Below are 14,546 nucleotides of genomic sequence, written 5' to 3' on the forward strand. Positions count from 1 at the left end.
GCTTCTCTTCCAGGAGTGTGCAATGATGTAGAAATAAATGCCATTCAAAGTGGAGGGAACTGCCCAAACTGTGCATACCTCACACAAAACAAAACAAAACAAAACAAAACAAAACAAAACAAAACAAAACAAAACTCTTTCTCAGTTTTACCCACTGAGTTACCAAAAAACTCTCAGCTGTCAGATCAAATGGATACTCATTACAAATTGTCTGACAACCTTTGGGTGACTTTTTATGTTGATACGGTCCCTGCATGGCCCATGCTTGCCTTTGAGAGCGCCCTCCTCCCGGGGCTCGGTGCCACTTGTCTATAATCTCCCTTGTGCCTCGGCAGATCCTGCTCAGGCGCCATTGGCTTCTCCCTCTCTGGACTTCATTCTGCCTTTCTTTTTCTCAGTTTATACATTTCCTGGGGAGAAGTGATGAGTTTCTGAACAAGTGCAGGAGCAGTGGGGATGAAGAAGAGGAGAGAAAACGTGCAGATTACTTAGGATGGGGTTTCAGCTCACTCAGGCCAAACATGGGAGGAAGGAGCCCCTAAGCTCTCCTATCTCTCCAGCCAGCCCACCCCGCAGTCAGGCTCAATGAGAAGCCTGTCTTGGAATCCTTCAGCGCTCTCCAAATACCTCTGCCTGCCTCTGCCCTCTTCCTAGGATCACGTGGCTGTGATTATACACTGTACATTGGTCACAGTATGGGGGGGCCCTGTAGTTCAGACTTCAAGGTGGATCCTTCTCTGTTTGCATGACCTCAGTGGATTAGGGTGATTTTCATCTTTTTTGGATGAACGGGATGAATAAGTCTAGAAATAGGAGTTATACAATGTTGGTATATGATCTATTGACATATACAATAGATCAACAGGAACAAGAAACAGGACCAAAGGCCAAGACATGGGCTGAATATCAAAAGATGGAAAAGATCCCAAGAAGATAGGAGACCACCTCTGAGGACTCGTGTGTCTAGAGAAGGGATGAAGTCCTCTGAGGCAGGCTGTCCCTCTTTGAAAACAATGTCCCCAGATGCTGTGGTAGAGAGAAGGAGATGACACTCAGAAAGGATAGGGAAGTTGTGCAGTGGTGAAAGATTGTTCAGTAACTTATTTATGCTTGATTTAGAAAGGAATCCTTGGAATTAGATGGAACTGATACAAAATATTGAGACCCATGAACTTAAGAGGCCCACGGGAGAAGAAAGTTTCCTTAGTGTTGACAACAGGCATGAATATGTTCGCTGAGAGGGACTTTGAGGGTTGAACTGCTCATGGTGTTCTTACTGGTGTATCAGAACGAAGTCGTTCAAGCCCATGGACCAGAAGATAAGGGAAGGAGAAAACTTCAGCTGCCTTGTGTAACCCTAATCTCGCATGCACTGGCACAAAAATCACCAAGGTGTTTGGGGGAGGTATAGAGGATCCTCAGAAGAATGTCAAAGGCTTTTCCAATGGAAGAGAAGCAATTTGGATGAAGGGCCCAGTAAGGCCATTGCTTACAGATGTGCATTTTGTTTTTTTTTGTTTTGTTTTGTTTTCTTTGAGATGGAGTCTTGCTCTGTTGCCCAGGCTGGAGTGCAGTGGTGTGATCTTGGCTCACTGCAACCTCCACCTCCCGGGTTCAAGAGGTTCTCCTGCCTCAGCCTCCCTAGTAGCTAGGATTACAGGTGTGTGCCACCACAGCTGGCTAAATTTTGTATTATTATTAATTTTTTTTAATAGAGATGGGGTTTTACCATGTTGGCCAGGCTGGCCTTGAACTCCTGACCTCGAGTGATCTGCCCACCTTGGCCTCCCAAAGTACTGGGGTTACAGGCATGAGCCACCGCATCAGGCCCAAATGAGCATTTTGTTTAGTGCATGAAAACACCCAGATGAAGGGCACAACCTCCTACTTGCCAAGCTGCATGCCCTGCCTGAGACTTCACTCAGTCAGAGAAAGTGACTTTTCCCAGAGAGTCTACTCAGGGGAGAAGTTTCTTCAAAATTTGCACTCAGGCTTTCCAAAAGATAATGGTAGCCCAGAGATCCAGCCATCTCTTTCCAAAGCCCAGTCACACTTCTTCTCGCACTATAAACACTGTATCTAAGGCCACCCTTTAAATCTTTGAATTTATTTAGATAGACAAAATATTGTATGTTTCTTACATTACCGTATTTTTCTTAAATAGTAAAATTTACTTATTTGGTAAGATATTGTTTGGTCCAAAAATGCAACTAGTGATTAATAAAAAAGAAAAATCAGTATTTAGAAGCAAAAATAAGCTATTTAGCTTTTATGGATTTTAGTTTTATGTTATTGTTCTGGGAAGGTATCTTTACCCTAACTCTCAAGAGTTGGTAACATGACAGCAATGTAATTTCTAAAGGAAAGGACATCTGTTTAATGTCACTTTTAGGGGCTTGAATTTCCTTGATTACTGGCCATACAACAGTTCATCATGGGAAGTTATTTGCAAAATGTGTCCTAAGAAGCTGAATTCATTTATTCACTCACAGACTAGAATTATTGAAAATGGAACACTGGAATGTTGGAAAGCCACATTCCAGAAAGGTAGTATAAATCTGTGGTTACATAGGGTGCTCTGGGGCTAAACCTCTGAGTTGCCTTGTGAACATACTAGCTGAGTCAACTTGGGCAAGCTACCTGGCCTCCCTGTGCTTTAGTTTCTCATTTGTGAAATGGAACTACCCCTTATTTGGTTGCTACAAAAATTAGCTGAGAAAATAAATGTAAAGTGTTTGGGCTTGTATCTGACACATAGTAAATATAGTAACAAAATTACATTAACAACAGAACAACTAATATTGAGCTGACCTAAGACGTAATTGGCCAAGTCTCAAAGCACCATATTCTGCCCTGACGCTGCTCCTAATGCTGAGCCTGCAACTCTTTCATAGTCACAATAATGGTCTTGAACACATGGAGAGGCAGATAGTTAGGAAACCCCAGAGGGGGACTGTGATCTATTTCAGCTCTGACCCTCTGCCAGGATCTGCTGAAGCTGTACCTCCACCTCCCCCCACACCACATCTCGACCCCCAACCCTTATCCCTCTGCTCCCCAGAAGTGACAGGATGTTAGATGTGGCTGCTCAGGTTCAGCAGCTCCAGAGTGGAGCAGAAGAACTTGTCATCCCTCCCACACTTGTGCAGATGTCTTAAGGGAATTCCAGCAGCCATATTTGAGCCCTTTCCCTGACCAACCACAATCACCACTGACCACTTTTCCTTCTGAATGTACATTTGAAAGTGATTCCAAATGTTACTCAACCTTTCATTCATTTAGCATTTCAACATTTGTTTTTTACTTTTTTGTGTTGTTTTTATTTTTCCCAAATACAACAAAGTATTTTAATATTAGGGGATCAGGAGCACAAATCTTCAGGTATCTGAAGAATTTTATCTTTTATTTTTTGCAAATAAAATGGTAGTCCTGTAATCCTAAGCCATCAGCGCCACTACGACAGCTACAGAACATTTATGGGACATCTTAAGGAATCAGAGAAAGCTCTGGACATAGATGGGAAATGCCTGTATTTAAATAGATGTTTGACCCTAAAATTGGAGTCATTTCCTTTAGTATAAAGTAAGGGTGGACATGCCATTGTGAATACCAAATTTTTCTCACTAGTAATGAGTCCATCCCTTGAGTGCTGCTATGTGTCAGGAGCTTAACAATGTATTAGACAGACCTTATTATACTCATCATCAGATGAGGAAACCGGCTCACAAAGGTCAAGCCACAGCTAGCATTTAATGGCATGAGGCTTTAAAAAGTGAACATTAACTTCTATAGAGTGCTCACTATGGAGCAAACTCAGTGGGGAGTACTTTTTATAATTCCCACACAGCAAACTTATGAGGTTGGTACTATTATTATTAATTTTTGCAGATAAGGAAGTAGAGTCATAGAGGGATCAAGTTGGAATTCTAAGCTTGTTTAGCTCCCAACTCTTGCTTCTTCCACATGGCTATATACCTGGATGAAAAGGAAATTGACATTTCCAAGATTAAACACTAGTGATTGAGAGAAGCTGGGGTTCTAGGAAGCAGTAGGGAAGAAGAATTGATGATAGGGAAAAATAGAAAGAAGCCTTCTAAATTTATCTATTGTGAGCCACATTGAAGAATCTCTAACCTGAAGCAGAAGCAATTTTCTAACTAAGTATAGATGAGAGTCATTTAATATTTCAAAAAGGCAACTGAATGGCAATAGCTCAGTTTTGGAGGAGCTAGTGGAATTGACTATGAACATTGACTGTTTCTGATTTCCACTAGGACAGAACAAATGCACAGGGCTTAGGTAGGTCACAATGAGAGATACTTCAGTACACTAGTAGCAAGATTTTCTGATGTGAAGGTTGCTGTGGAATTGAAAAGTTACCAGAGAGATTACATCTATATATCTAGAAACTTTAAAATACAGCTTTAAACCAGTATTGAATGGCTTGCATCTTATCCTGCCTCAAACCAGAGAGATGGAGTCCAGCCATTCAAGATCTCATCCAACCTCTTGATTATATGAAACATCCCAAATTCCCAATCAATTAGGAGAGGAGTATCTAGACTTCCCTTCAATGTGTGCATAACAACACTTGTTCTTTGTAGGCTTTCTTATCCTCTCCCCTTAAAAAGAGAGAAGTTGAATCTAGAAGCAAAGAAAACAGCAAAGTCTATGTAATTTGGTCCCATTTCCTACTATCTCCTTGTAATACCCCAGCAAAAATGCCTCTCTCAGGTAAAGAAGTTTCAAATCTCCTCATCCTGTAGAACATCAAAACCCTTACCTAGGTGCAATGTCTCTGCTCACATTGCTCTCCCTTGCCTGGGATACTCTTTCTCTTAGGAAATCCACCCACCTACTGTGTCATGTTCTACTCAGTGTTCAAGGTCTCACTCTAATCATAGAGACTTTAGTCATACTCTTCTCAGAATTTCTCTGATACTGTAAGTCTATATCACAGTTTATTGCCGAATTACATTATTTGTGATTCTTTGGCATTATACAATATCCATCTTTCCAACCAGATTGTGAGTTCTTTAAGAAAGCTTATCCAATGCTCTTCTGAATCCCCCAAATTGCACAGTCAGAATGTAAGGATTTTGTGGTTGTTGTTTTCAGTCACAAATAGTTTTGAGAACTTACTTTCAGTCTTGAGTTTTCATTAGCTTAAAAATAAAAAACAAAGTTAAAAATGCACAGGGATTAGGTAGGGATTATTATATCCTTGTAGAATATATTAGGAATTAGTCAAACTGCAAACTATATTGGGCACAACATTATCTCATTGCAGAGGGAACACTATCTCATGATTTTTACTGAAAGGATTTGGAATGCAGATGCCCTTGACATTTTCATGTAGGCATCCAGGAAAGATTCGGGAAATGAGGCTGCTCCTGTCCTCTGAAGCTCCAATTCTCTGGTCCCCTATGTCAAGGTAAGAGTCCATTCCACTGAAATCAGTTTATCTGAAGTTTAAGTGTAGAAAGAATGTTGTACACTGAAAAAGAAGGAAGAGAAGAAAAACTAACATGTGTGAATATGTATTTGCCAGGAGCTTTATATACATAATTTCATAGAATCTTACAACAATCTTGCATTGTAGAACCCTGAATGTCATGAAGATTAGATGATGTGCACAATCAATGAGTAGAACAAGGAGTTGAAGCCCTTTTACTCTTGTGATCCCTATGATAAAGGTTGAGCCAACTGATAAACATACTGAAAACAAAATGAAATATACACACTCTGTGAAAGAAATCTGTACATTCTTCTGAAATCAAAGCACTGTTTTGTATACTTACAGAAGATTAGTAAATACGTTATGTTGTTAGTCAGCACAACCATAATAGACACAGTTCAAAATTCGATTTTTCTCAAAGAATTTATACTAGGCTAGACTGAACCCAGAAACATATTGAGGAAATAAAAAAATCATTTCTCTCCATTTGCAAAACAGTTTTGGGGAGTCAGGATGAGTCACGAGTTGTTCTAATTGGTTGGAAAATTAGAGAAGAGATATACACTGGCTGTGAGTGTATAGATTTTAACAGGGGAAGACCTGAAACACCATCTCTCAGAATGACTGATGTAGAGTGTGTTTCTGGGTGAACCTGAGCCTTCACTAGGATTATCAAGAAAACACCTAAACTCGTATTTTCTCTCTAGCAAGCTTCATTCCTAGGCTTTGCTATTTCTGTTCACACTTTGTCCTGGGTGAAAAAGGGGAACAGAACATGATGGTCTTTACCCACAACCAAGGAAAATTGGCATAAATAAATTGGGCCTTAATAAATTGGCCTTTGGAATATTGTAATAGGTTATAATACAGGTATATGCTAGGTAGAAACATGACATTGAATGGAGTTATCAATTCTCACTTAGGGGAACTAAAGGTCTCTCAGGTTTTACCTGAGAGAAGATACTAATCTGAAAGTCCAATTAAGAAAACATTCAACTTAAATGGCATCAAAAGAATTAAAAAATAACCTTAGAAAAAATATTTAACCAAAGAACTGCAAGGCTTATACACTGAAAACTACAAAACATTATTGAAAGAAATTAAAGAAGACCTAAAAGAACGGAAAAACATACTGTATTCATGGATTGGAAGAGTTGCTATTGTTAATATGGCAATGCTATTTAAATTGATCTATAGAATGGCCAGGAGCAGTGGCTCATGCCTGTAATCCCTGCACTTTGGGAGGCTGAGGCAGGTGGATAACCTGAGGTCAGTCAGGAGTTCGAGACCAGCCAGACCAACATGATGAAACCCCATCTCTATTAAAAATACAAAAAGTTAGCTGGGCATGATGGTGGGCATCTGTAATCCCAGCTACTTGGGAGGTTGAGGCAGGAGAATAGCTTGAACCCTCCTGGGGTTTCAGTGGAGGTTTCAGTGAGCTGAGATTGGGCCACTGCACTCCAGCCTAGCCAACAAGAGCAAAATTTTGTCTCAAAAACAGAACAAAACAAAACAAAAACATAACAAAAATGGAATAAATGCGATCCCTATCAAATTTCCAATGGCAAGGGACACAGAATAGCAAAAACAATTTTGAAAATAAGAGCGAAGTTGGAGAACTCACACTCTCCAATTTAAAACTTACTATCAATACAGCGTGTTACTATCATACAGATAGAAATATAGACCAATGGAATAGAATTGAAAGTCCACACATAAACCACATGTTTGTGGTCAATTGATTTTGACAAGGTGCCGAAACAATTTAATGAGGGGAAAGAAATAGTCTTTTCGACAAATAGCGCTGAGACCACTGAATATTCACATGCAAAAAAATAAATTAGCACTTCTTTCTCACCTTGTATATAAAACTCAAAAATCAAAGACTCATAAGAGCAGAAGCTATAAATCTCTTAGAAGAAATATAGATGGAAATCTTTAAGACCTGGGATTAGCAAATGGTTTTTTAGATAAGACACCCAACGCACAAGCAATTAAAAATATGTGTGTATAAAATATATTTCTTTATATTTATTTATTTTAGTATATTTGTGTATAAAAATTTATGTATAAAAATTGGGCTTCATCAAAATTAAAAAATTTTGTGTGTCAAAGGACACTGTCAAGAAAGAAGACAACTCATAGAATGGGAAAAAGTATTTGCAAATTATACATCTCATAAGAGTACAGTATCCAGAATACATAAACAACTCTTCCAACTCGAAAACAAAGACAACCCAATTAAAATCAGCAAAGGACTTAAATGGACATTTCTCCAAAGAATATATACTATACAAATGGCCGACAAGTACATGAAAGGTGATCAACATAATTAGTCGTTAGGGAAATGCAAATCAAAATTATGATGCTACATCACTTCATACCCACTAGGATAGCTATAATAATAATAATAATAATAATAATAATAATAATAATAATAATTTTTAAAAGGACAATAACAAGTGTTGGCGAGGATGTGGACAAATTGGAATATTCATACATTGCAGGTAGGACCATAAAATGATACAGCCCGTGTGAAAAACAGCTTGTCAGTTCCTCAAAAAGTTAAACATAATTACCATATGACCTGGCAATTCCACTCCTAAATATATACCCCAGAGAATTAAGAACAAGCGGCCAGGCGCGGTGGCTCACGCCTGTAATCCCAGCACTTTGGGAGGTGGAGGTGGGCAGATCACGAGGTCAGGAGGTCGAGACCATCCTGGCTAACAGGGTGAAACCCCGTCTCTACTAAAAATACAAAAAATTAGCCGGGCATGGTGGTGGTCACCTGTAGTCCAGCTATTCAGGGAGTCGAGATCACGCCACTGCACTCCAGCCTACGCCACTGCACTCTAGCCTGGGAGACAGAGCAAGACTCCTTGTCAAAAACAACAACAACATCAACAACAAAACAACAACAACAAAAAAAGAAGCATTCACAGAAAAACTTTTACACAAACGTTCATAGCAGCATGATTCACAATAGCCCAAAGTGAAAGTAACCTAAATGTCCATCAGCTAATGAAATCCATGCAATGGGATGTTATTTAATCATAAAAGGAGTGAAGTACTGATACATGCTACGACATGAATCAAACTCGAAAACATTACACTGAATGAAAGAAGTCAGACAAAAAAGGACACATATTTTATGATTACATTTATATTAAATGTTCAAAATAGCCAAATTTATAGAGATAGAAAGTAGATTAGTGGTTGCCAGGGCATGGGAATATTAGAGACGAAGTTTCACCATATTGGCTTGGCTTGTCTCGAACTCCTGACCTCGGGAGATCCACCCGCCTCAGACTGGGATTACAGGTATGAGCCACTGCACCTGGCCTCAAGGGAGTATGATACTTTATTCTCTTGTTTAGAAGTTAGTTTTCTTCCCTCCTGTATTTTAATGCTTAGCTCAGAAGTAACTTATTTGTTCAATAAACAAAGGATGATTTTATGTAGTCTCTCTGCCTTGAATGCTCTTTCCTGACTCTCCCATGGCTTATGTCTTCTTTTTTTTTTTTTTTTTCTTTTTTTTTTTTTTATTATACTTTAAGTTCTAGGGTACAGGTGCATAACGTGCAGGTTTGTTACATATGTATACTTATGCCATGTTGGTGTGCTGCACCCATCAACTCGTCAGCACCCATCAATTCATCATTTATATCATGTATAACTCCCCAATGCAATCCCTCCCTCCTCCCCCCTCCCCCCTCCCCATGATAGACCCCAGTGTGTGATGTTCCCCTTCCCGAGTCCAACTGATCTCATTGTTCAGTTCCCACCTATGAGTGAGAACATGCGGTGTTTGGTTTTCTCTTCTTGTGATAGTTTGCTAAGAATGATGGATTCCAGCTGCATCCATGTCCCTACAAAGGACGCAAACTCATCCTTTTTTATGGCTGCATAGTATTCCATGGTGTATATGTGCCACATTTTCTTAATCCAGTCTGTCACAGATGGACATTTGGGTTGATTCCAAGTCTTTGCTATTGTGAATAGTGCCGCAATAAACATACGTGTACATGTGTCTTTGTAGTAGACTAATTTATAATCCTTTGGGTATATACCCAGTAGTGGGATGGCTGGGTCATATGGTACATCTAGTTCTAGATCCTTGAGGAATTGCCATACTGTTTTCCATAATGGTTGAACTAGTTTACAATCCCACCAACAGTGTAAAAGTGTTCCTATTTCTCCACATCCTCTCCAACACCTGTTGTTTCCTGACTTCTTAATGATTGCCATTCTAACTGGTGTGAGATGGTATCTCATTGTGGTTTTGATTTGCATTTCTCTGATGGCCAGTGATGATGAGCATTTTTTCATGTGTCTGTTGGCTGTATGAATATCTTCTTTTGAGAAATGTCTGTTCATATCCTTTCCCCACTTTTTGATGGGGTTGTTTGTTTTTTTCTCGTATATTTGTTTGAGTTCTTTGTAGATTCTGGATATTAGCCCTTTGTCAGATGAGTAGGTTGCAAAAATTTTCTCCCATTCTGTAGGTTGCCTGTTCACTCTGATGGTAGTTTCTTTTGCTGTGCAAAAGCTCTTTAGTTTAATTAGATCCCATTTGTCAATTTTGGCTTTTGCTGCCGTTGCTTTTGGTGTTTTAGACATGAAGTCCTTGCCCATGCCTATGTCCTGAATGGTACTACCTAGATTTTCTTCTAGGGTTTTTATGGTATTAGGTCTAACATTTAAGTCTCTAATCCATCTTGAATTAATCTTCGTATAAGGGGTAAGGAAAGGATCCAGTTTCAGCTTTCTACTTATGGCTAGCCAATTTTCCCAGCACCATTTATTAAATAGGGAATCCTTTCCCCATTTCTTGTTTCTCTCAGGTTTGTCAAAGATCAGATGGCTGTAGATGTGCGGTATTATTTCTGAGGACTCTGTTCTGTTCCATTGGTCTATATCTCTGTTTTGGTACCAGTACCATGCTGTTTTGGTTACTGTAGCCTTGTAGTATAGTTTGAAGTCAGGTAGCGTGACGCCTCCAGCTTTGTCCTTTTGACTTAGGATTGTCTTGGCAATGCGGGCTCTTTTTTGGTTCCATATGAACTTTAAAGCAGTTTTTTCCAATTCTGTGAAGAAAGTCATTGGTAGCTTGATGGGGATGGCATTGAATCTATAAATAACCTTGGGCAGTATGGCCATTTTCACGATATTGATTCTTCCTATCCATGAGCATGGTATGTTCTTCCATTTGTTTGTGTCCTCTTTGATTTCACTGAGCAGTGGTTTGTAGTTCTCCTTGAAGAGGTCCTTTACATCCCTTGTAAGCTGGATTCCTAGGTATTTTATTCTCTTTGAAGCAATTGTGAATGGAAGTTCATTCCTGATTTGGCTCTCTGCTTGTCTGTTACTGGTGTATAAGAATGCTTGTGATTTTTGCACATTAATTTTGTATCCTGAGACTTTGCTGAAGTTGCTTATCAGCTTAAGGAGATTTTGGGCTGAGACGATGGGGTTTTCTAAATATACAATCATGTCATCTGCAAACAGGGACAATTTGACTTCTTCTTTTCCTAACTGGATACCCTTGATTTCTTTCTCTTGCCTGATTGCCCTAGCCAGAACTTCCAACACTATGTTGAATAGGAGTGGTGAGAGAGGGCATCCCTGTCTTGTGCCAGTTTTCAAAGGGAATTTTTCCAGTTTTTGCCCATTCAGTATGATATTAGCTGTGGGTTTGTCATAAATAGCTCTTATTATTTTGAGGTATGTTCCATCAATACCGAATTTATTGAGCGTTTTTAGCATGAAGGGCTGTTGAATTTTGTCAAAAGCCTTTTCTGCATCTATTGAGACAATCATGTGGTTCTTGTCTTTGGTTCTCTTTATATGCTGGATTACGTTTATTGATTTGCGAATGTTGAACCAGCCTTGCATCCCAGGGATGAAGCCCACTTGATCATGGTGGATAAGCTTTTTGATGTGCTGCTGAATCCGGTTTGCCAGTATTTTATTGAGGATTTTTGCATCAATGTTCATCAGGGATATTGGTCTAAAATTCTCTTTTTTTGTTGTGTCTCTGCCAGGCTTTGGTATCAGGATGATGTTGGCCTCATAAAATGAGTTAGGGAGGATTCCCTCTTTTTCTATTGATTGGAATAGTTTCAGAAGGAATGGTACCAGCTCCTCCTTGTACCTCTGGTAGAATTCAGCTGTGAATCCATCTGGTCCTGGACTTTTTTTGGTGGGTAGGCTATTAATTGTTGCCTCAATTTCAGAGCCTGCTATTGGTCTATTCAGGGATTCAACTTCTTCCTGGTTTAGCCTTGGGAGAGTGTAAGTGTCCAGGAAATTATCCATTTCTTCTAGATTTTCTAGTTGATTTGCGTAGAGGCGTTTATAGTATTCTCTGATGGTAGTTTGTATTTCTGTGGGGTCAGTGGTGATATCCCCTTTATCATTTTTTATTGCATCTATTTGATTCCTCTCTCTTTTTTTCTTTATTAGCCTTGCTAGTGGTCTGTCAATTTTGTTGATCTTTTCAAAAAACCAACTCCTGGATTCATTGATTTTTTGGAGGGTTTTTTGTGTCTCTATCTCCTTCAGTTCTGCTCTGATCTTAGTTATTTCTTGCCTTCTGCTAGCTTTTGAATGTGATTGCTCTTGCCTCTCTAGTTCTTTTAATTGTGATGTTAGAGTGTCAATTTTAGATCTTTCCTGCTTTCTCTTGTGGGCATTTAGTGCTATAAATTTCCCTCTACACACTGCTTTAAATGTGTCCCAGAGATTCTGGTATGTTGTATCTTTGTTCTCATTGGTTTCAAAGAACATCTTTATTTCCGCTTTCATTTCGTTATGTACCCAGTAGTCATTCAGGAGCAGGTTGTTCAGTTTCCATGTAGTTGAGCGGTTTTGATTGAGTTTCTTAGTCCTGAGTTCTAGTTTGATTGCACTGTGGTCTGAGAGACAGTTTGTTATAATTTCTGTTCTTTTACATTTGCTGAGGAGTGCTTTACTTCCAATTATGTGGTCAATTTTGGAATAAGTGCGATGTGGTGCTGAGAAGAATGTATATTCTGTTGATTTGGGGTGGAGAGTTCTATAGATGTCTATTAGGTCCGCTTGGTGCAGAGATGAGTTCAATTCCTGGATATCCTTGTTAACTTTCTGTCTCGTTGATCTGTCTAATGTTGACAGCGGAGTGTTGAAGTCACCCATTATTATTGTATGGGAGTCTAAGTCTCTTTGTAAGTCTCTAAGGACTTGCTTTATGAATCTGGGTGCTCCTGTATTGGGTGCATATATATTTAGGAGAGTTAGCTCTTCCTGTTGAATTGATCCCTTTACCATTATGTAATGGCCTTCTTTGTCTCTTTTGATCTTTGATGGTTTAAAGTCTGTTTTATCAGAGACTAGGATTGCAACCCCTGCTTTTTTTTGTTCTCCATTTGCTTGGTAGATCTTCCTCCATCCCTTTATTTTGAGCCTATGTATGTCTCTGCATGTGAGATGGGTCTCCTGAATACAGCAGACTGATGGGTCTTGACTCTTTATCCAGTTTGCCAGTCTGTGTCTTTTAATTGGAGCATTTAGTCCATTTACATTTAAGGTTAATATTGTTATGTGTGAACTTGATCCTGTCATTACTGGTTATTTTGCTCGTTAGTTGATGCAGTTTCTTCCTAGCCTCGATGGTCTTTACATTTTGCCAAGTTTTTGCGATGGCTGGTATCGGTTGTTCCTTTCCATGTTTAGGGCTTCCTTCAGGGTCTCTTGTAAGGCAGGCCTGGTGGTGACAAAATCTCTAAGCATTTGCTTATCTGTAAAGGATTTTATTTCTCCTTCACTTATGAAACTTAGTTTGGCTGGATATGAAATTCTGGGTTTAAAATTCTTTTCTTTAAGAACGTTGAATATTGGCCCCCACTCTCTTCTGGCTTGTAGAGTTTCTGCCGAGAGATCTGCTGTTAGTCTGATGGGCTTCCCTTTGTGGGTGACCCGACCTTTCTCTCTGGCTGCCCTTAAGATTTTTTCCTTCATTTCAACTTTGGTGAATCTGGCAATTATGTGTCTTGGAGTTGCTCTTCTGGAGGAGTATCTTTGTGGCGTTCTCTGTATTTCCTGAATTTGAATGTTGGCCTGCCCTACTAGGTTGGGGAAGTTCTCCTGGATGATATCCTGAAGAGTGTTTTCCAACTTGGTTCCATTTTCCCCCTCACTTTCAGGCACCCCAATCAGACGTAGATTTGGTCTTTTTACGTAATCCCATACTTCTTGCAGGCTTTGCTCATTTCTTTTTCTTCTTTTTTCTTTTGGTTTCTCTTCTCGCTTCATTTCATTCATTTGATCTTCAATCGCTGATACTCTTTCTTCCAGTTGATCGAGTCGGTTACTGAAGCTTGTGCATTTGTCACGTATTTCTCGTGTCATGGTTTTCATCTCTGTCATTTCGTTTATGATCTTCTCTGCATTAATGAGTCTAGCTGTCAATTCTTCCACTCTTTTTTCAAGATTTTTAGTTTCTTTGCGCTGGGTACGTAATTCCTCCTTTAGCTCTGATAAGTTTGATGGACTGAAGCCTTCTTCTCTCCTCTCGTCCAAGTCATTCTCTGACCAGCTTTGATCCGTTGCTGGTGATGGGCTGCGCTCCTTTGCAGGGGGAGATGCGCTCTTATTTTTTGAATTTCCAGCTTTTCTGCCCTGCTTCTTCCCCATCTTTGTGGTTTTATCTGTCTCTGGTCTTTGATGGTGGTGACGAACTGATGGGGTTTTGGTATAGGTGTCCTTCCTGTTTGATAGTTTTCCTTCTGACAGTCAGAAGGACTCTCTGTTGGTCTGTTGGAGATTGCTTGAGGTCCACTCCAGACCCTGTTTGCCTGGGTATCAGCAGCAGAGGTTGCCGAAGATAGAATATTGCTGAACAGCGAGTGTACCTGTCTGATTCTTCCTTTGGAAGTGTCCTCTCAGGGGTGTACTCCACCCTGTGAGGTGTGGGGTGTCAGACTGCCCCTAGTGGGGGATTTCTCCCAGCTAGGCTACTCAGGGGTCAGGGACACACCTGAGCAGGCAGTCTGTCCGTTCTCAGATCTCAACCTCCGCGTTGGGAGATCCGCGGCTCTCCCCA

The sequence above is a fragment of the Rhinopithecus roxellana genome, chromosome 3 (assembly GCF_007565055.1).
Source record: "Rhinopithecus roxellana isolate Shanxi Qingling chromosome 3, ASM756505v1, whole genome shotgun sequence".
In the NCBI taxonomy this organism is placed as follows: domain Eukaryota; kingdom Metazoa; phylum Chordata; class Mammalia; order Primates; family Cercopithecidae; genus Rhinopithecus; species Rhinopithecus roxellana.